We start from the raw sequence: 23,928 nt of genomic DNA, 5'->3' as shown, positions 1-23,928 counted from the left end.
GACACAGATCAGGACGGAGTGGCGAATGTCAGTGCCAACATGGCTCCTGTATCATAGAGAAGTATGGGACTGTGACTGGTTCAGCGATGGCCCAAGGCTGCTGACTGTTCCCATGAGCTCAGCTATGTATTGGTATCCAGCAATCAGAATGAACTGCTGTGTAGATCGCATAGGTCACATAGGTCACAAAACAAGGATCAGGACTATTCCAGATGTTGTGCAGATGTTAGTGCACTGTTTACATGGGGGGGGTGTATGTCTATGGACTTCCCCTGTGAGGACAGAGGGCTGTATTCAGCTAAGTCCTGCTCATAAATGCATGAACCTAAGTTGGTTGTGAATTTTAGCTTCAATAGGTTCACTCAGCATACAACCTGGAATGTCGTTCACAATGCCTGTTAGATGGCTCTTTAGTGTGATCCACAAGGGCTCTTGCACCAGTGATTGGGACAGTTGCGTGGAATTTGTGGCTCAGTTGCACATAGTTGATTTGCACATGAACCATGGACCAATCAATATGTATGTGTTCTTTCGTCACTGTAAGAATAGCACTGGAAGTGATGTGCTAATAAGCTCTTAGCATGGAGAACACCCAAGTGCTGCTGCATGGGTTCGGAGTCATTACTGACTAGCAGTGGCTCTCCAAGGTTTCAAACAGGGATCTTCCCAGCCTTACTGGGACCTTTGGCATGAAAAGCAGGTGCTAGCAGGAATAAGGGCAACCCCAGTTGATGAATGTGACTGTGCACCAGCATGTCTCATTTTAGAAACTGAGAACAAGACCATTTCCATCCCTAAAGCAACTAGGCAAAAAGGGGAAAAAAGAACTCTGCTCAATTAGACCCTTTTGTTACTTTTAATGAGGACTGTTACAGAGTAATTGGAAACATATGTTCCAAGTGACTACAAAACTGAACAATATTTTTTCTGCCTAATCTTTAGATTGAAATCTTATGGATTATTATTACAGCAAAATTCAAGGAAGCCTAGATGACTATGGCTGATTACTTACTCTTTTCACTTTCCTTTTGTAATCTATAGACAATAGATTGAATGACCTGCATGGCCATAATGGGACAAAATTCAATAGCTCATCTGCTGGTGATCTTGATGTTCATTTTCTATTTTTTTTTTAAAAAAAATCTAGTCCTCACAGTGGCATAGTAAAACCAAAAAGAGAGGAGCTAGAAGGTTGGGTCTTTGAGGACAGTTTGTGGGATTTCCCCTCAAAAACTAGAAAACAGGGATAAAAAGGCATCCACCCAGGGCTTTCCCAGAAGTCACAGTGTTCCCACAGGGACTGTAAGGTGAAAGGTAAAGTTTAAAGGACCCCTGGATGGTTAAGTCCAGTCAAAGGCGACTATGGGGTGCAGCATAGACCACAGCGCCACCACGTTCTTTACCTTTACCTTATAGGGACTGTATATATGGCACTATAGTTGATGATAGATGGTGATATAGATAGATAGATAGATGATAGATAGATAGATAGATAGATAGATAGATGATAGATAGATAGATAGATAGATAGATAGATAGATAGATAGATAGATAGATAGATAGATAATGGATGGATATAGCACTACTCAGAATCAGTTATCTCAAACCTCCTACGCAGTGCTATTTTTCTACAAAAAGAGGTGCCAGAACTCACCATGAATGCCTCCCTCTTTCTTTTACAATGGCAATGGCACCCACTTGAGAGCTGCCAGAAGTCACCTGAGATGTTTCAGAACTCACTGGAGAGGTGCCAAAACTGAGTTCCAGCGAGTTCCCCCTGAATAAAGCCCCGCTCCTATTTAGGACTAACAAGCACTACAGTTGAGCTCTCTTCAGGCATTCCAAAGAAATGGGAGCGTTCACACTGCCTATGGGCCTGGGGATGCATGGTCCAGCCCTACCTCAACTGTCCTTGTGGTGATTCCCATGCTTGGAATGTTGGGTCATGATCTGGGAAGCCAGGATTCATATCCATGAAGCTCATGGGATGACCTTGGACCAGTCACTGCCCCGTAACCTAACCTTTATCACGATGCTGTTATAAGAATAAAACTGGGAGTCTCTGAGCTCCTTGGAGAGAAAGTAGGATGTAAAAGTAATAATTAATAAATAAAATGTCAGGTCCAGCTCCTCCTCTACCACCATTAATGCACTGAGCATGAGAGCTTGCAGGGAGAGTCTAACCACAGTCACAGCTAAAAATCACCCTGCAGGCTATTGTGCTCAACATGTGAAAGGTCAGGAGTGGAAATGGAGGGGCATTGTGCATGGGGGTGTTTGAAACTTCACATGTCCTTTAGAACAGAGCCTTATACCCAGACAGTCCAGGAATTAGCATGTTTTTACATGAGTAGAATGTGTCTTTTTATTTAAAATGCATCTCTGGGTTATTTGTGGGGCATAGGAATTTGTTTATATATTTTTTCAAAATATAGTCCGACTCCCCACATGGTTTGAGGGACAGTGGACCGGCTCCCTGCTGAAAAAGTTTGCTGACCCCTGCCTTATACTAAGGAGGTTGCATAGATAGTTTGTTTCCAGAAGAAGGGTAATAATGAGAGAGAGAGAGAGAGAGAGAGAGAGGGAGGGAGAGAGAGGGAGAGATATCTTTTATATGAAACACTGGGGAACGGGAAACAAAATATATATAAAAAAATCCTTCCAGTAGCACCTTGGTGACCAACTACCGGTAAGTTTGTCACTGGTATGTGCTTTCTTCTTCAGATAGGGGAAAGGGAGAAAAGGAGGCAAGCTTCTGGGACTCTGAGATCTCAAAGAAATCCAGAGCAGACCCTCGTAACGGGGAAGGCATCACTAGGCCAGAGCCATGGTTCTGCTTCTTCAGCCCCTCAAAGTAGAAGGAAAGAATTGCCACAGCTCCCTGAATGACTCATTCCTGGTTGGAGCATTCACAAAGAGGCAGGCAGAGCTCATCTGGAAACGTGAGGCAGGCTGGAAGCAAAACTTTTTTCCAGTATTATTATCCTGTTTGCATGTGCCTAATTAGTATATGTCCTCCTGAATGCTGCCCTCCTTCACCAGCCCCAGCCTGAATGCATTGATATTGTCTCCTTAAAAGTTCAGAACCCCCCAGTGACAGGAATATTAATGCACCAACCCTGACATATCTGTTTCAGCTCATACATATGCAATGTCTTTGTTTTCAGAGATTTATGTCAGACTTTGCTGGAGTGAGGTATTCTACCATTTTAGATAATAGCATGCCAAAGTGATGTTATCAGGCACATTCGCTACTCACTCAGGCAAACGAGAGAAGCTTCCCTTCCCTTCCCAGCTTCGGCACGCAGAAACTGTTATTTATCCTTATTTGATGAAATCTTTCTGGGGGAAATGGTATATTTTTAGAAGAAGATTATGGTCATCCTGTGGATTATCTTTTAATTAAGAATGGATGATTTGTGCCCACTCTGCTGTAGCAAACGTCTTGCTGCTAATGAAGTTTAAACAGACTTACTTTATTTAATTATGGCTAATCACTAGGGTAAAATGTGGAATTGTCTTTGATCCACATGTAGACTGGTAATCCTTGTGGCAGATAGCATCTTGTATTCCTTCAAACTTTTTTTTTTTTAAGTTTCTCCAGGAGGTCCCAGCTCAAGGAAGGGTTAATTGAGATAGCTGGACTTGCGTGATTGATATTTTTTCCTCTCTCTCTCTCCCCCCCCCCCTTTCTTTTTCCTAAGGACGGTCCTCTCCTTCTCTTCCTCTGCCTGCCTCTCTCTCCCCATCCATTCACCTTCAGGCCTTGTAATATAGTAGATAGCTGCTTGTTTGACAAAAGGGACCTGAGGGGGCTGAGGGCCGGCTGGATCCAGGAGACAAAAAACAGAAACGGCTGGAAGGAAAGCAGGGGGTGAGGAGAGGGCAGTAGAGACCAGTGTCAAGCAGAAGAGGGCACTAGTTAACTGACCTATTTCAGCCACCGGCTCTTATCCAGCAGCTCAAAACAATTGTTTTCTGCATGGGGCAGTAATACAATCCCCCTCCCCCTCCCCCTGCAAAACACATGTTTATAACATAAATGACACGATTGAGCATTTGACTATTTGAGCGTATCTTACAAGTTTCTGGTAAGGCATTTGATTGTCTATTTGGCTTAGTCTCCCACCCACCCAAAAGAAGAGTAAAACAATTTATAATAGAATACCGTAAGTAGTTCAGTGTAGAAATGCAATCCCAACTTATATCTGAGTAGTGTGGGGGTTAGCACTCCCTCCCCCTGACCTATGTTTTTTTTATGTGAGGGAGAAGGATTGCCCAGCCATCACTGTAACGCCAGACAATATTATTACAGGAAATATTCCTGCTGCAGAAGGACAGGGGTTTCTCAGCTCTCAAGCCACTGAACCCAGTTTAGTGGGAATGATAAAATGAGTTGTGGGTTAGTGTTACACAACAGATCTTCCAGACAGTCACAATATTTTTGGTGGGAGGGGGTAATTCAAGTGCATGTTTAGGTTAGCAGTCCTTATCCTATATACTGCACCTACAATAGGAACCCAAGCAATCTAGGTGGGGGGGGGATTTAAAATAATTATTTAACCTGCCAAGCCACAAATCCCAGACCCAATTCCCCCCCCCCAAAAGTATATGCTATTAAGATTCAAAGAAAGATTCAAAGAAGACAAATGAACAAAACAGAACAATGAAACCAGTGGAACTCTGTGACTCAGGCCCAACTGATCCTAAGCTATTTATTTTCAACATAGCATTCTGGGCTCCTCAGGTGTAAAGCAGCAAATATAGTTACTGGTTTCCTGATGGTCCTTATTGGATTATGGGCCCCCAATGGTACGAAGCGGATGACAGCTTGTGTTCAACAGCTCACCTTTAAGGGCTCTATCCATGAGCGTAGCAAGGGGGGCAGCAGGCAGCTGTCTCCCCCTAAATCAAGAAAAACCAATAAAAATAAATACAAATCTGAGGTTCTTCCCCTCCTAACAAAAGCCTGTCCCCTTAAAAATAACACGCCCCCCCAAACAAAAATCCTGTCTATGCCCATGGCTCTATCCCAGATATGGGTTTGAGTGACAATTGCTATTCAATGACCAATCAGACCCCATGTCACTTTTTGCTGATAAAAAAGGGTCTGACACCCATTGGGAAGTGAGGGATTGCTAGACTCTGGGATCAGAGGAGTGGGACTACCTGCTTTCCTTGCCTGAGGTGGACTCCCATTCCTACCTCTCCATGGCTGGATCTATTCTAGACACATCAAAGAAGTGTTTCAGGAAAACACGTTGTAAACTTTATATGAGAAATCGCATTGGCAAAATCCTAACTCAACAGTGCCATCTGGTGTCACAGTGTTATAATGCATATACAACACATGTAAAAAACTTTTTCTTTACCAATCTAGCTGAAGTCCCTTGTCTCTAAACCAGGAAGTGATCCTCATTGTTTACAAGGATCATTCTTTTAGGGGTGGGGTATGCATGGATTGACAGCAGGTTTGCAGCAGGGCAAGCTGCCAGACATGAGTATGCAATGTTCCAGCTCAGGAGCACATCCAAAGACTTTCAGCAGACTACCCTGCTGAAGACCCATGGAAAAGCCTTGGGGTGGGGCCAGCATGGGGTGTGTCAACAGGGTGAGTACATACACCCTCACCCTTCTCCCTCACACAATTGTCATTGCAAAGTTGTGAGTTGCCTGCACAGGGCTTGTGAGCTCCTCTTTCTAGTGCCAGAATTTGGACCTTCAGATATATGGCAAGGTGATTATCCATCTACAGCAAAGTTAACCCCCTTCCATTACCTGGAGTTAGGGATATAGATCACTTGATTTAACTTGAGCAAGCAAAGAAATAATGGAACTATACTTATGGGGGCTGAATGCCCTGTTTGCATTTGTATCACTGTATGTTCATCCCTTCCTAGGTTTACAAATCGTTGTGGTCAGCAGAATTTCAGGAGGAACCAAACTGCTACTTAAGACATTGCTGTAACTTTTGCCCACTGCAATCCAATGGAATTCTCTTTGATGCTTCTGTTGGAGTAACACAAATTGGCCAATTTTTCCGCAGATGTCTGAGAGAGATCAGTAGCCCTAGTCATGTGCATAAAGCATTGGTGTCTGGGCACCAAGGTTCTGTGTTTTAACATTCCTCCTTACTACTTTCACGGACCAATCAGCTTTCGAAATATTTTATTTCCTCGCCAGGCTTACAACATGTGTCTCTTTTTTAATGAATAGGACCTAACATTCACAATGCCCAACTCAGCACTCTAGCTGGTGTACACACTAAAGTCAGTCATCCAGACTGCAGTTTAAATGGGCAGTGACCGCTGGGGACTAGAATTTGCTGTGTGTCTGTACTACTGAAATCCATGTGTCTGTTGCGTGTTCAGACCCAGAGACCTCTCCCCTATATAAATTCACACTTGATTCAAATTTTAGTTTGGTTATTGGCAGAATTTAGGCCACAACTTTATTGATTACAGAAAGCGAGTGGTTGCATAGGCTCTGGTTCAATTGGCTCCCTGCACTATTGCAGGTAGCGCTGACCCAGGGCACCAGCATAGGTCAGCCAAGGGTGAACACCTGGATAGGTGGAAAGCCGGGAACAGGCTATGTCCGCCACCAAGATGTCACCCTGGACTCAGGCACGGTCACAACCCCCACTCAGGGGTTGACCAAACCATTTGAGTCCCTGCATTCCTTTAACGGAATACCCTTCACATAGGGATGGCAGGAGCGTTCCCCCATCCCTATCAACTGAACCAGTGCCTATCCACAACCTTACAAGTTGTGACGATTTGCTACGTGGCAGGCGAAACCCAAATGGCAACAGCCAATCAGCCAAGTAGGAAAATTCCTGCCGCGCCCCATCCCAATGACAGATGACACATGATGGCATAGCAAGGTCAAGCGTAACAAAGCCTTACCAGTAGGGAGAGGTGGGTGAATATTCCGAATGCACACACTGAAAGAGAAAGCTCTGGGTCACGTGCATGGGTATATGTAGGCCCCTCAATCCGTTTGCACTGGGCCTCATTGGCCAGATTGAACCCCACATCGAGGGACCTACCAATCGGGTGTTGTGGCTGACCAATCTTACCCACCCACAACACAGGAGGTCAGTCTCCAGATCTCACCGCAACACATGCCCTCTTTGAGGGAGGACACTATTTCCAGGCATGGGAGTTTCCAAGAAGAGCCCATCTGCACATGAAATGTATGTGGATTCCCAGAGATACAGCCACATCTAAATGCACATGGATCTCTGGATCAGCGCATATGACGACAGCCACTCCTCAAAGTAAACAAAATGCAGATGTTTCTTCCCTGGGTCTATATTTGTGGTTGAGTTACCACAATCACTTATTAAACATCTGCAATTCTGTCTCTCTGCTGGGATGCATACTTTTGCTGATGTCACATCCTGATAACTTCAGTGCATTTGTGATATCTTTATAAGTGATTCTTTCTGCTTCTCTCCCAAGGAGTTACCGGGGGGGGGGCAACTTCTGGCTTGCGCCTGTTGGGCAAAATACGCACCAACCGAGTGGCAACAGCGGCAGGGTCAATGAAATAACAAAGTCGTCTTCAGTATCTTTGCTTGCTTTTATTTACAATTATATACACCAGCGTTTCTCAACCGCTGGCTGGTGTGCCGCGACGTGCGGCGACGAGAAGGGCGATTTGCATTGTCACGTGCCTGGCGGCTGCCAATAGACAACGCTGACCCGCCGGAAAGCAATATTTCTCCTCCTCTTTCCCAAAGCTCAGTGCAAGCGAGCCTGGCGGCCGCCAATACACAACACTGACCCGCCGGAAAGCAATATTTGGCAAGTGTTTCTTACAGACATTATTATAATATAGGGCGGCACAGAGTTAATTTTTAAAACTTTTTTAATGGTGGTGTGCCTCGTGATTTTTTTCACGGAACAAGTGTGCCGTGGCCCAAAAAAGGTTGAGAAACACTGATATACACCACACTCCTCTACTCCATTCCTCTCATTTCACAATACATCACCACCACCCCATGAACCATTTGGGTAGCTTAAATACAGAATTCAAAATAGTCAATTACCCAATCACATGACAGTAAGCAAACTCTACCTTCAATTATTCAAATTAGCAAAAGCTCACAGGTGTGCTATCATTCAGAACAAGGTTGCAAACACACATCTCTGTGTAGCACCATTGACCACATCAGTCTTAAAGGAAAAACCTAACAGAGCCTGTGTCTCATTTGCTAGGTGGCCACAGGATATAAAAATATTGAAATTAAACTTATCTTGCCTGTTATCTTCTTAGAGATGTTTTAGTTTATACCATAGGCATGGGAAAATACACACACACCTATTCAAGTCATTTTTGGCACTAAAGTTTGGGGGACATGATCTTTTAGAAGAATTAGCATGCTTTTCTCTCTTTTGCATGGCAACAACGGCAGCCAGCCTTCACATGAAAAAGGGAGCTTGTTAAACATCATGTAACACTGAGTGTGCTGAATATTTTAAAGGTCAGGTATTGACAGGCTTTGAGCTGCTTATGTTTCCCTAATGACCCCAATTACATCCAAGCTGAGTAAGTAGTCAATAAACAATGGCATTAACATATGTAGAAAAAAGTGTTTATTTTACATTTCCAAGACAATTGGCAATCTCCGGGTTTGTCACCCAAATGCTGAAGCGAGATCATGGGGTCCTTTGATGAATGAGAAGAACAAGAGAGGGGCCAGGGGTGTTAGAGACTTCAGGCCTGTCTGAGAAAGTTCAGGTTGCCTATCTCACACTATGGCAGACAAAGCGGATTTATCACTGCAATTATGCTTATGTAAATAATTCCAGGGAAGAAGATGTAACCCAGCATCTTGTTGCATAGGGTTGGCTGAATATTTAGCAGGACCCACGGGAGGGAACCACGTTACTTTAAAAAGAAACTTGAACTATCTGTTGTTGTTTTTAGTTTCTCATGAGTCGAGCATGCATATATCTACCCGTTTATTTTTAACATGTTTCCATGGGATGAGCTTTTTTTAAAGCTTTGTTTAGGCAAAAGCAGTACTTTTCAAATCCGCTTCTAAATGCATGTGTGCCACACACACACAGAGAGAGAGAGTTAGACATTAGAAAGCACCAATTCTATATAGAGGTGAGTGGAAAGATGTATCTAAAGGCATAAAAACAAAATATTCAAGACAGAAACAACAAAAGATTCTGTGGCACTTTAAAAGTATTGTGGTATCAGCTTTGCTGGGCTAGAGCCCATTAAAGCAGATCCCTGAACTAGAAGTTTGTCTAGATCTTCTTGCTCCCGATGCAGTGGACTCTCTGACCCTTGAAAGCCTTTGCCACAATTTGTCAGCCTTTAAGGTACCACAGGGCTCACACTAGCATTACTGCTACTATTCTGGAATACAATACAAAATTTCACGTTTGCTGAATTTTCTTCTGAAGTCACAGGCTACAGCTTTAGAAGGGCAACATGACCTCGATACACAACTTTTGCAATTATTTAGAAATGGTAAGGATACAGACAAACAAACAAAAACCCCAGCATCAAACCAGAGAAATATACATGCCTTGAGTTTTCATGGTGTACGAGATCCTGGATTATCCCAGCAACTGGCAATTTCTTTTCAGAGCTGTTTCAAGGTGAGTTGACATGTTTGGTTTGAGTGATAGATAACCCATAATAGATCAATAGTGTGTCGGGCTGTAATGTGTGGGTTGTAACTATCCCATTGACCTCATCAGTAAACATGGTGTTGATTGGGTGATAGGCAAGGAAAACATCTTCCATTTTATTTCAAGCAGTTGACCTCACTGGGCAAATGTCTATTTAGAAAACTATTTATATTTCGCCCTACTTTGTTGATGCGAATATGAAGCCATACTATCCACACTCGAGAATTTTAGCCACCTATAGTCAAATTCTGAGGGCAGGCACTGTAAAAATAGAACGTTTTCAAGGAGAAAAATGTCAGTGGTGATTTTGCATACAGTTTTGTAGCTATACTCTCAATGGAGTTAGTGAGATTTAAGTAGTATAAAAAGGTAAAGGGACCCCTGACCATTAGGTCCAGTCGCGGACGACTCTGGGGTTGCGGCACTTATCTCGCTTTACTGGCCAAGGGAGCTGGCGTACAGCTTCTGGATCATGTGACCAGCACGACTAAGCCTCTTTTGGCAAACCAGAGCGGTGCACCATTTACCTTCCCGCCAGAGTGGTACCTATTTATCTACTTGCACTTCGTGCTTTCAAATTGCTAGGTTGGCAGGAGCAGGGACTGAGCAACGGGAGCTCACCCCATCGCGGGGATTCAAACTGCCAACCTTCTGATCGGCAAGTCCTAGGCCCTGTGGTTTAGCCCACAGCGCCACCCGCGTCCCAACTTAAGTAGTATAACTCAGTATTATTCAGGATATTTGCCGTTCTTTAAAAATTGCCTTTTGTCCATGATATGTTGACACTCAGAAGTCAGGTATAATCAATGGCCAATAATAAACATATGAATGACTAAACAAATAGCCCTTATATGCAGTGTTCTGGTAGGACAGCAGAACAGTAGCCATGTCAAGGGATACTATCTTTGTACTTCATGTAAACTGAGTCAAGAGCAGGAGCCTTGAGGGATTAATTACCTTTTTATTATTATTATTAATTTATTTTTAAAATGTGAGGGCGATCTGGCTGCGACATCTGTCACCCCATTGATTGCCAGGGTTGATTCGGCTAGGCGGGTATCCCCTTCCTCCCTCACCGCTCCATGTGCATCCCTCCCAAAGCTGCACGCTCAGTGGAAGAGGACAACCATCCCAGATAGAAGGAGTGTACCATTCTTCAGTCAAGGGTATACAATAGCTGCACTCCCCTGCTAGAATCTCCAAAGCAGCTCGAGGTATTAATTGCCATATCTCCTCTCAGGTAGGCATTGGTATTCAAGTAGCGAGATGCCATACCTCACCTCTGGAAAATTAACTCCAGGAAAGGCAAGCAGCTTACCACTTATGAGGAAGCCATTGCTATGCCCACTCACAAGTAAATTTAGGCTGTATAACAGCATGAGGCTTGAAGAGCTAGTGCAGAAGGTGCTTTCAGTCTGGGAAACATCTGCTAGGCCATGTGTAGAAGAGAACATATTCCAGAGCAGGGGTGGGGAACCTGTAGCACTGCAGATCCTGCTGGACACCTGTCATCCTAAACCACTGGTCCTGCTGGAGTCGAACAATAGCTGTAGGGCCAAGGTTTCCCATCCCTCTTTCAGTCCAATCCTTGGGGCAGCAGAATCAGGTGAGGCCCCTCCCTCTTGTGCAACAGCATTGTGGACCACCGTGTGCAGCAGGACAAGCGACGTTAGAACAACCCCATGGTGACCCAAGATTGTGTTTAGATGTTTGTTTGTCTGGGTTGGGATTCTCTCTTGCTGCTGGTTAAAATGAAAGGGGTTGGTGTGTATAATTTTAAAGGGCTTTGCAGAACAGTAGCAGCACCTCCAGGCATGAGGTTGGGGTAGAGACATTATGGTCTAAGAGGCTGAACTTAATCCGTACCTAGCAAAATATTCAAGGTGGATGTTGTGTGAATACAGGGAGGGCTTCTATATGACAGCACCCCTTACATGATCAGCATGTTTTGGAGCATAAAAATCACAATGCACACCCTGTGGGATCCTTGTGAGTGAGGATCAAGCTCCCAAATGTCCAGAGGTCCAGATGTTGCCTTCTTTGTACCTGCAGCATGTCACACAAACACATATTGTAGTTACCGGTAGTGGCAACAGTTCACTTATCAAAGTAAAGGGATCTCTTAGGGCATAATGGGAGTTAAAAACTTGCTTCCTGTCCCTGATGAGCCCAGTCATTGAGAAGCAAGCTTTTTGGCTACATCTACCTGACCTCTGTTTCGTCATCACACAGCCTTAGATACAAGAGGCATTCAGATACCCCGCATGTACTGGGAGGGGGGTGTAAATGGAGAGGGATGCCTAGCCCCAGCCCCATGTCTCTGCCTTCTGTGTGTTTGGAATGCCTCAGAAGGAGCTCTACGTATATAAATAATGAGGAGGGAACCAGGCCCTTGTGCAAAGGAACTTGATATGTGAACATCAGAATGTGCATGGGGGCTTTTATGACATCCTCTGAACATATGGAGGGTGGCAGAGCCCCTTACACATTATTTCAAGAACTGGGGAACATCTGGACCCTTTAAATAGATCAATAGGGAGAGAGAACGAAAGAGGGGGGGGGAGCTCCTGGTCAGTCTATTCTGCTCCTGCCACAGTTTGTTTCTGATGGGAAACAGTTTCACAAAGGTCTAACTAATAAACAGACTTATATTATACACACTGATTTAAAAATGGTTTGTTCCTAAAAATAGCAAGAAGCAACCACTTATGGTACCATGTTACGTCCACATAGGCAGGGCCGGCCCTAAGGCAAGACTGGGTGGCGCAACGCGCCAGGGCGCTGGGCCGCCAGGGGGCGCCACGCTGCTGCACTCGCGGCAGCTGCACTGCGCCTGCTAGACAGCCGCGCTGGGAAACAGGGCGGGGGGGCACCAGAGGGATCTTCGCACCATGGTGCCAGGGCACCAGATATGCTTAAGGCGGCCCTGCACATAGGGGCTGGTTCATCCATCCAAAAAATAAAATAAAATAAAATTCAGATTTAAGCCCAGGTCAGACTCCTCTTTTCAAACAGTGGTTTTAGCCGGACTTGCTGTTGCCACTGATGATTGAAACTCGATTGCTTTCCTAGTTCTACCCCAAGCTAGCAGAGAGAGTTAGAAGGATATGCTAGTCTGGCAGGAGGCGAGATCCCTGTCACTCAAGGTCTCCCGGATCAACATTTAAAGGGAGAGTATTTTTCAAATGAACTTGGAGCATCAAAATGTTTATTGGCACTAAAAGGCAGGTAGCACAGAACGGCTTGCATTTCCCCTGAAATGACAGTTCAAAGATGGCATTTTTGTTGTCAGTCACACAAAGCGGTTCCTCCACACAGCTCCCAGCTTTAGCCATATTAGAAGCTAATTTGAAAGAGATGTAGACTAGAGATCAGAGCAACGGCTGTGGTCCACGTCCATGAACACGGCTGTGGACGTCTGTCTGTGCAGCTTGGGGGGAGGGGTAGTTGGGGGTGGCAAATTTAGCCATCACACTGCCCATATGGCTGCCACAGGAGCAGTAGGGTATGAAGGTCACAAACAAAGTCACACTCTGCCTTGCCTTTGTATATAAAAATGCCCTTCCATTCAATGCATGGTCCTGCCATTGCTGAGATGCTGCAACCCCCGGGTGTCACTTAAGGCGTAGTTTCATTAAGGCTCTTGAACCTTATCATGTTACACTTCAGAAAGAGTGACCAGCTTATTTAAAACAAAGAAGCTCTGACCTTTCTCCCCTTTTGAAACTAAAAACAGATGAGGCTAAAGTGACTCATTTCCGGCTTTAAACAAGCTCTAAAAAATACTTTCCATGTACAGTTGGTAAGCCTTTTCAGCCCCCCCCCCCTTTTCTTCTTCTTCCTCTCCTTCTTTGCATAAATATCTCATTCCTTCTCTCTCTTTTTGTCAAGGTCAACGTATTTATTACTTGTATTCATGGTGTAGTCCTTTTTTCTTCCTTCAAGCTCTCTTTCTCTCTCTTCTTTTTTATTTTTTATCTGTGTTGTTTATAACCATGACCCTTGATCTTCCAAGTCTTAAAACAGCTTGGCTTTCAGCAGCTAAAACTGACAAGGTCAGCATTTTTCTGTTTATTCTGAGAATACTATTTACCCTCTGGGGTTTTTAAAAGCAATTCTGTAAAGCATCACTTGGAAAAAGTTTGTAACATTCACAGAGACTTCCATTAACTTCACGCACAAGAAGCAGCGAAACTTCTCGGTTTGCTGAACTCCAGAACAAAACCAACGCCCCAGCCGGGCTTTCACAAACAATCAAATAGCTAAGTAGTGCCATAAATGCTTCAAGCCCTTCTAGAGAAAAAAACAATTTAGCAACACCTTATCCATTTAAAAATTGCCTCATCTCTCTGCTGTGATTTTTCATGAAACTGGACATAACTATTTATATCACACAGCTCTTGCAGAATAACAAAAATCCTAACATGTTGTGTTACGGGATTGCATGTTCTCTCACTTCAAACTGTCACAGCTACGCTCTTAACAGACATGCTATTTAGGCACAATATTGATATGCTATGTGGTATCCTGTGTTGTGCTTAGTTCCAGCTTCCCCTTAGAGCTGGTGGCTCTCAGTGGAAGATTGGTGTACCTAAGTCCCACATAAGTCTAATCACTTAAATAGTCACATGGGATCTATGAATTTAAAGCTTTTATGCAACTGAAGCTACCATTCCACAAGTAACCAAATGGAAACAAATACCATGCATCAGTTGCATGGTAGTTTGAGTTGCATGGACTCTGTATGTCTATTCCAGTGAGCATACAAATCTGGGGCTTTTTTCCATAACAGGGTTCCTGTGCATTTAATGGGGTTGCCAACTTTTACTGGCTGCTGCTACTTCTCTGCCTGTAACAACATTCAACAACATTATCCGGGGGGGGGGGGGCATGTTGGTTCCCAACACCACAGCTGATCTCTGCATGTTGTGTGATTATTAAAGGTATCAGAGCAGATCCAGCTGGGGGTTTTCAGGTAAATTGTCAAGGCTAGGCTTTAAAGGCTGCAATGGAAAAACAGGAAATTCAGCAGAAAAAGAACTCACAGTCCCACAGTTGCCTCCTCTCTTTCTCCCACTTCCTGAAGGCTCTCATATGCCTTCAAAAGCTGCCTGTCAGAAATTTGGCTGTTGTGCATATGAGAGTCCCCCTCCCCCTTTCCCTCATGCCTCCCAAACAATTTTGTTACTCATTTCCTATGATTTCTTCTCCCTGATTCCTTTTACACTAACCTCTTGGCCTTCCTGAAATGTAAACTGTTCAAGGCTGATGCCTGGTCTGTGAGAATCCTGCCTAGCAACAACATGCTTCTAAACTTCCAGAGATGAAGACTGCCCCAAAACATTACCCACCGACAGCAAAATAAGAAAGCCCATTGACTAAATACAGGCAATGACCAATTTACAAGCGTCCAATTGACGTGCAACCGCGCATATGCAACTTTTTAAAAATGGCAAAAGCAGCCCAGAAAGAGCCCAGAAAGGGCAAAAATGGCACGAAAACAGTGGCTAGCAAGGGCGCCAACTCCAATAAAATAGAAGGCAGTGGCATATCTGCAAACAAAAATTCAACAGAACGCTAAAGTAACAAGGGCATCTTCGGTAGAAATCTCTGGTCACTTCACTGTTTACTGTGCATAAGAGGCATCCTTTTGAACCCAGTGTCAAATGTTCACAGGAAGAGTCTTGTTCAGGTGGCTCTGGCCAACAGGACTAGCATTCTGAGGATTTCAGCTACATCTCCTTCCCCCAAGGAAGTATAGTCAGGATGCCTATTGTGAAGTATAAGCTAACTGCTTCAGGGAGACAGAGAGCCAGGGGAAAGTTAGTGGATGGGCTGCAGTGTCCCTCTCCTAGACCCAGAGTTGGAACAGAGTTACAATCCAATGCGCATTTGCACAGGGGGGGATTCCTTGTTCTCTTTGAATCACAGTGGCACCCCCCTGAGAGGTGACAGAGCCCATCTGAGAGGTGCTGGTGGAACTGAGTTCTAGCGAGTTCTGGCTGGAAAAAAAAACGACTGCTTCCAAGTAGGTATATAGAGGAACCTGAGATCTCCGTTTATAGGGCGGCATATAAATTCAATTAATAAAATGATGGTGATGGTGATGGTGATGGTGATGGAACGGGCTACAGATATTACTAACCATCTAACCCTTTTAAGCCCTGAACTATACATAAGGCAGTGCCAAAAAGTTGCAAGATATTGTGCAAGTTTTGGGGTTCTGTAGATTTCTTCACTTGGACAGATGATAAGAAAGAAAGAGGGAAGGAAGAAAGCTCAGCCATGTTTCGCCATGGAGTCTGCATCTGATCGCAGTCTTCAGCTGGAATGTAGAAGGAGGTAGCAGACATTGAGCTGAGGCACTGCTAAGAGCTCTGCAGCTTTTATGTTGCTTCAAGGACTTCTGAGAATGCAATGGTTTACCCCATGTATTTGGAAATATAAAATCCAGGTGTTACCCAGATCTTTGTTTATCTTTCGGCTAAGTGTGCAGGTTCCTTAGTAGTCAGAAGACAGGAATAAAGAGGAATCAGGCCATTTTTGTATTAGAAATTCTAAGGATCTCAAGCACAGACATTTGTCCCTGCTCAATTTTATCAACAATTGTATCATAGTGATCATGTTTACTGACTGACTGGCTTATATACCTTAATTTCCCAAATTTGCAAGTGGTGTACATAAACATTATAGAAAGCGTACAATGAAGACAAGGAACAGAAAAGTTCCCAAAAATAGCTGCTGGTGGGAAAATTGTGTTTGTCAGGCACCTGAAGTTCAGTGGGGAAGTGGCCTGAATAATCTCAGCTGGGAGGGAGGGTTACAGACTAGGAAATATGTTTATAGAAGTATGTTATGCATGTTAAGGAGTGGACCTAGGAACGGTCTACTCAAAGTTATTAGAGAGTAGAGACCATTGCCCTCTCATCCCAGCACCAAGGCAGGACTCATTTTATGAAACTGCATCACACCAGTGCTGCTGTCTTGTCACCCAGCAAACTGGGGGGAGAGAAGGTGAGTTCAAAATGCCATACTTAACCATTACATTTTGGATTCCTGATTTGACAATGACAATCTTATGAGAGAGCAATGCGTCCTTTGTAACATGTTCATGTGGCACTGATGGAGACCACATGCCACAGGAGATGGATAGGACCCTAATTGTATAAAAGAAGAAATTTCACCAGGTTCAGCTTGCTTTGCAGCATATGCTGCCACCCCTCTTTTACAGGAGCCTTGTGTTCCTTTGCATCTGGTTAACACAAGAGATATTCCTTACCCCCAAAGAATTAAGCAGGTATTTATTTATTTATTTATTTATTTATTTATTTATTTATTTATTTATTTATTGTGTGTGTGTTTAAAGAGTGGTCAGGATTTACCTCTTCTTAAAGCCACTCTGTCAGATGTGAAACTCTTGTCTTCTAATTCTAGATGTGTGGTTTACAGAGTGGTGAGATTGATTGATTGATTGATTTTGGGGGGGGGAGGTTGCCAGGTGAAACCTGACAATTCACCCAGTTCGAAGGATTTTAAATTGTGTTTTAAACCTGGGTTTTTATTTGCTGCCTTTTGTTGATTTTATTTATCACATATCATATGTTTAACAGTTTTTACTTTTAAAACCCGCCAGGGAATATTTATTTTTTGGGCGGTTATATGCATTTAATTAGTTAATAAAACAATTTGTCTACAAACAGGGGCATTCTCACTCTGTTATCATTCTAGGGCTCAGCCCTGACATGAAAAAAAAATGCCTTGGAGAAAATTTATACAACACAAATTAATTACTCGTTTTGGCAGATGCAAAAGTATTAGTGCATCCTCATGGTTTCATCCTAACATGGCCAAAATTGTGGGAATTCAGAATTATGTCTCTCAGAGTGGTCATCTTTTGTACACATAACACTTACGTACCAAAGACATTTATTTAGGTAGAAAAATGGTCACAACCACCCAGCAATAGGAAATATTATATATGTATAAGAGGTTTGACATATATTTGCTGTGGGAGCCATAACTTGGGCTTTGCTAACTTTTCAGCATGTAAAATCTCATCCATAATGTTCCATTTACATGGCTTTAATCACTAGTTCCTCGTGGCATTTCTTGGAAAGAATTTGTTAAGTTGCTTTAATGGTTTCAATACAAAACATGGTCTAGACGTGTACATGTACCAGTGGAATTAAATCATCAATAATCACTATCTAAAATGAATTACATTCCAAAAAGTGCAGGCTAATGATTTATCTTTTCTTTGCGGAGCTGATCTCTATCAGATTGATTTATGTAGCAGCCAATCATGTTTCAGTAAACTGCAGCATGCACATGCATCTTAAAGTGACGATAAGCTGTGACGGACTATTTATTTGTATACCACCAGCTCCCCCAAAATCCAGCCTAATAGCACTCATGTCTGCAAAACACTTTCTGAAACGCTAATGAATGCTATCTTTTACTTCCTGTGTGAAATACGTGGACAACCTGCTCTGATGATATGAATACACCATTTAATTGAGGGGAGGGGGTGCCATTTTTGTTCCATGACAGTCAGTATTCAACCTTAGCTTTCTTTTCATGTTTACATTTATCTGCTTTGATAAAAGGTACTCCCTCTCTCTCTCTTTTGTACATTTTACGTTATTTACTTTGATGGTGGATGCTTTTGTGGGTTGCTGGAGTGATTGACAGCCTCATGCTGTTCTGTTTAATTGTCTTTTCTATTATGCAAGATGCAGTGTTTAAGAGACACCAGTTCAGAAATAAATATGAAGTATGTATATACATCGAAGGGGCTTAATTTCATCTCCAGCTACAGCAGTTGCTGTACTTATTTGAATTTTCTTTTGCTGTGTGTTCAGTTAAAATATTTGCTCGTTGCCTTTATCTCTCTCCCTGTGTTAAGAAGGTCTTGGGTACTTGACATTTTTTAAATAATAAAAAACAAGGTTCTGTGCAGTACTTCTCCTTCTGCTGAAATGCTGGCCTTTCTCTAAAACGATGGTTATTATTTGGCTGGATCTGAGGCTTAAACAGCAATTTTAAAAGTTTCTTTCTCTCTTAAATGCTAATTGGATTTACTGTGCATTTCTTCCCTCTCTTTCTTGTGCTTCAGCTCAAATGCTTTATTTTATTACTCTTGGCGAAGCCAAATGAGACTTGCATTATTGTGCTACAAGGAGTTAGTAGTAGCAGAGCCAGAGCATATTTAGTCAGTTTGACTGCAGTTTGTTTGAAAAGAGTCACTTGGATGAGCCAGCTCCAGGGGGCTGGAGTTTTATTGACATCTGAACAAATTCACTCACCTCACATTGTTTTTGCTGATTCATGGGCTTCCAACAACTATGGCCCTCTGCCATAAGTAACTGATCACATCTACATATTTTATTTTCCAGTAACAAGATAAGAGTGATTTCCCACACTTTCAGGCCCTGGAGCTTCTCTCTCACATTCTCCTCGCCAGAGCAGAGTTCCTCATCAATTGTGTATCATTCATTTATTATAATTATTTATATCCTGCCTTTCAGGATCTGAATCTTTGCCAGGCAATTTTTTTTAAATAAATAAATAAATAAATAAATAAATACATACATAAATAGGATGGCAAAAAGCAATATCAAACTGTGGCAAGTCATCAGGTTACTTCCCAAAAGGCAATCCATCGTGCAGGGTTAGCAGACGGTCTAGTTGTGATATGGTTTTTGCCTCCCTCTCTGCTAACATGCCATGTAATGTATACCATACCTTTCTGTGTATAAGACGTCCCCATGTATAAGACGCCCCCTATTTTTGAGGACTGAAATTTAAGAAAACGGGGGGAGATGGCACAAAGATGTTGAGCTTTTCCAGGGGAGGATTGCCCAGAGTTTTTGAGCTTTTTTTGGGGGGGGATGCCAAAAATCGCTCACCCGCACGCGTCGCACAATCAGCTTCCCGTCTCTTCCCTCACAGGCAGAAGCTGCCAATCGCCCGCCCAATTGTCGCAGTGTTGGCCAATCAACACCAGCCATTAATGCAGCAACCAATAACACACACAATAGCCACTGACAGCCATGGCAGCAACCAATCAAACACCCACCCTATGTATAAGATGACCCCCACTTGTTAGCATGATTGGGGGGGGGCTATTCTTATACACGGAAAAGTACGGTATTTGTTTTCTTTGTTGTTGTTGTTGTTGTTGTTGTTGTTGTTGTTGTTGTTTAGTCGTTTAGTCGTGTCTGACTCTTCGTGACCCCATGGACCATAGCAAGCCAGGCACTCCTGTCCTCCACCGCCTCTTGCAGTTTGGTCAAACTCATGTTTGTAGCTTCAAGAAAACTGTCCAAACATCTCGTCCTCTGTCGTCCCCTTCTCCTAGTGCCCTCAATCTTTCCCAACATCAGGGTCTTTTCCAGGGAGTCTTCTCTTCTCATGAGGTGGCCAAAGTATTGGAGCCTCAGCTTCACGATCTGTCCTTCCAGGGAGCACTCAGGGCTGATTTCCTGAAGAATGGATAGGTTTGATCTTCTTGCAGTCCATGGGACTCTCAAGAGTCTCCTCCAGCACCATAATTCAAAAGCATCAATTCTTTGTCGATCAGCTTTCTTTATGGTCCAGCTCTCACTTCCATACATTTTTTAACTACCGGTAGGAACGCCAAAAGATACATGATCATGTGACCATTTCCGTCATAATGTCCTGAGTTAGTGCACACAAGATGACTGTCACACATTAAGGCCCCACCAAATCAAACTGTTTTATTCGTGCCACTCTAGGCCACCCAAATGGATAAGAAACCTGCAGTGATGTGAAAAAATTACCTATTTCTAACATAAAAAACACTTTAAAGTGGCCTCCACATGGTAAATGTTCCACATGCAGTAGCTCATATTACTTTGAGTTAACGGATTTCATGTCTTTCCCCCCCACCAACGCTCATGTTTCATAGTCCGAATATACTGTAACTGCATTGTTAGCCAGTCACAAATTGTGTCCTCCCTGTGTTTTGGGTGGGTACGATTGGATAGCCACAACACCCAATTGGTAGGTCCCTTGATGCTGGGTTGAATCGGGCCAATGGGACGCTAGCCAAACCGATCAAGCGACATATATATGCCCATGCACATGACTCAGAGTTTCCTCTTTTGGTCAGTGTATCGGAACACCCGCCCACCTCTCCCTACATTTAGGGCTTGTGCGCTTGACCTTCCTATGCTGTCGTGTGTCATCTGTCGTTGGGACAGGGGCACGGCAGGAATTTTCCCCACTTGGCTGATTGGCTGGTGCCACTTGGGTTTTGCTTGCCACGTAGCAAATTGTCACAACTTGTAAGGTTGCGGATAGGCTCTGGTTCAGGTGATAGGGATGGGGGAACGCTCTCGCCATCCCTATGTGATATTCCGTTAAAGGAATCCAGGGAATCAGTGGTTTGGTCAACCCTGAGAGGGGTTGTGCCCATGCCTGAGTCCAGGGGGACATCTGGGTGGTGGACATAGCATGTCCCCAGCTTTCCGCCATTCCAGGTGTTCACCCTAGGCTGACCTAGGCTGGTGCCCTGGGTCAGCGCTACCTGCCACGGTGCAAGGAGCTAGTCGAACGAGAGCCTATGCAACCACTCACCTGATGTAATCAATAAAGGTGTGGCCTAAATTCTGCCAAAAGCCAAACCAAAATTTGAGTCTTGTCTGAATTTATTTAAGGGGGGAGGTTTAAAGGTCTAAACATGCAAAATCATATTCAAGTGAGTAGAGAGAAAAAGGCAAGCTAGAAAACTCACCTACGCAATCAGTGTCACGTTGTTCCACAGGAAACATGGTTTGCACTGGACTGCAGAGCAAATAATTCTGGATTATTCAAGAAACTGAACCAGGATACACAATACAGGCAAAAGTTTTAAACAGAATCAGTATCAATTATCTGGTCGTCATCAAAATTTGCCTTGGCCTATGATGGTCAGTTAATTCCAATGCATTTGAAATCCCATTAGCTGTCAAGAGAAATTTGTTTGGGCACAAGTTGATGGCACCGAATTGTCTACCTTTTCTGGAACCCCCAGAGAGAGGAGGAGGAAATCCATGCAAAGTTTGCAAAATATTTAATTGTAATTAGCATATTCACTTTAACAGAGTAAGAATGCCAAGTGTCAAACCCCACTTCAAACCTGTGCTTCATTTGGAATCAAAAAGGATTGCTTGATATTTATTCCTTTTCACTCAATAGCTGAGAGAGGAAAATGACGCACCTGCTAAATTAATGCATTTTATTGTGCATGACAGCAGTTCATTTGCACAGTAAATAAGTTAAAATCGGAATCTCCTGTAATCCACTATTCAAGCGGTCTGACGGTGGAACCTCCCTAATCAAATCCATCTACATGATATTGTAAGCTACATTACGGAATATTATTAGCTTGTAAAATGAAATTGCTGCAACATTATGCCCTATATGTTGAAGCAGTAACAAATTTACCTGCAATAGATGTACTAATGGATATATTGCACTGAAATAAATATGACTTGAGAATACCAGTTGGAAACTGAAGTTTACACAGATACACACACACAGCATTTATGAGGGTGAATTAGCTAATGGCAAAACCAGAAAATTTCTATATAATTTTTTTTCTGCTAAGGGAGAAGAATGGTAGTCTTTTCATAAAACAGTAATTTGTAACAGAGCAGAGCTTGTGTGTAAAACAGAAGCTCTTTGTGTTTAGCTGTCATTTGCTTGTATATAGAAAAAGCATTTTGCAACAGAAAAGGTCCCAGGGCCAGTGGCGTATGAAGGAGGGGCGGGGAGTGGTTCGCCCCGGGTGCCAGCCTGGGGGGTGATAAGGTGGCCCACTGCCTTCCTCCCAGCTGTAGAGTGGCCGAGGGCATGCACAGCGTCCGTACGGGCAACCTTGCTGCCTGCTGCTCGGGCCAGTGGTGCTCTCCAACCTGCCACCGCCCACCCGCAGCATTAGCACAGCCTGGCATCCCTAAATGGGACAGTTCTGTCCATCATGTTGCCGCTCCACTGTCTCCTGAAAAACTTTTGTCCCACTGGCCAATCAGTGGATGGCGGCCAAGGAGCGGGGAAGGGAGGCAGGGAGCCAACGCAGGAGAGGGGGCTTTCCCAAGTAGCTTTTGCTCACACTTGGCTCGCACTGCCGGCTGTCAGTCCCGCTTCCTGCGCCATAAGACCTTCTAGTAAAGCCGCTGAGCAGAGAAAGCGGCTGGCAGAGAGGGAGGTGGGGGAGGGGGGAGAGAGAGACTGAGGGAGCGAGCAGGGGGGGAGGAGGAGGCAGGAGACGCAGGTGGGCACTGTTCATTTACTTCACTGCGCCTTTCAGATGGAGGGAGAGCCGCGGAGAGGGAAAGGAGAGCCATTCAGTGCCTTCCCTTCGCCCCCATGGCAACAAGCCATAGGAGGCATAGCTGTCAAGTTTCAGATTTGAAAATAAGGGATCAGCACCCTCACCTGTCCCATGGACGGTCTACAATTCCCAGGGACAGTCTACGCCGCGGTAATCCCCCCAGGCTACAAATTAATTTACACCAGGCTCCACACCATCATCTTTCCCCACCTTCAGAATGGACACCACCCCCATCCATCTCCCCATCCCACCCTCCTCTTCCCCCCTTTTCTTCCCAGTGTCTCAATAACTGAAACTGATTTGTTAAAATGTTAGAGGGGGAAAATATGAGAGAGACATTCTACACTCCTCTGTAAATCAAGAAAATCTTTAATAATAAATATTCAATTCTTCATGGGGGGGGATTGATCAGGTTCAGTCTTTTGGCTCTCTGGCATCCATTAATGACTTATTATACAAATGTGTTGCAGGCTTTGCATCCTTTAACACTCTTTTGGAAGGAGTGTATTTGTGGGCTGGGCCAGAGTGCAGGGCAGTTTCGAGCAGGTCGCACGCCCTGGTGCTGAGGGGTGGATATCGCTCCGGCACCTCCGCCCTCGCAGGGCGCAGCACGGCCCGGCGCCCTGGCACACCACACCACCGGGGGTCTACCTAGAGCCGGCCCTGCCAGAGTGGTCGATTTTACATGCAAGCAAAGCAGAAAACATTGCTGTTGTCTAATGAGAAGCGTTCAAAAAAACCCTCTCAGCCTTGCCTACCTCTGGCAGGGTCCCTCTCAGCCTTGCCTACCTAATGGGGCTGTTGGCATTACCTGGGATCTGGCAGATCTGAGTTCCTTGGGAGAAGAGTTTGGTTGCCCATACGGAGAATGAGCAAATCAACCTCTGCCATATGAAATGCACCTGCTATAAACCATTCTAGGCAGATCAG

At 44.0% G+C, this 23,928-nt stretch overlaps 1 long non-coding RNA gene across 1 annotated transcript; it reads right to left on the bottom strand.

The window, feature by feature from the left end:
• Positions 1-4,690: 4,690 nt before the first annotated feature.
• On the bottom strand, positions 4,691-23,893 carry LOC148684409 (uncharacterized). Its single transcript, XR_015946055.1, has 3 exons — positions 23,810-23,893; positions 21,418-21,467; positions 4,691-4,905 (listed from the first exon to the last, which is right to left on the bottom strand). It is a non-coding gene; the product is annotated as an uncharacterized LOC148684409 (long non-coding RNA).
• Between the last annotated feature and the right edge of the window lie 35 nt (positions 23,894-23,928).

The sequence above is a fragment of the Zootoca vivipara genome, chromosome 10 (assembly GCF_965207765.1).
Source record: "Zootoca vivipara chromosome 10, rZooViv2.hap1.1, whole genome shotgun sequence".
Classification (NCBI taxonomy): Eukaryota; Metazoa; Chordata; class Lepidosauria; order Squamata; family Lacertidae; genus Zootoca; species Zootoca vivipara.
Note: the sequence above shows the minus strand (reverse complement) of the source record. Positions and strands in the feature narration are given on the sequence as shown.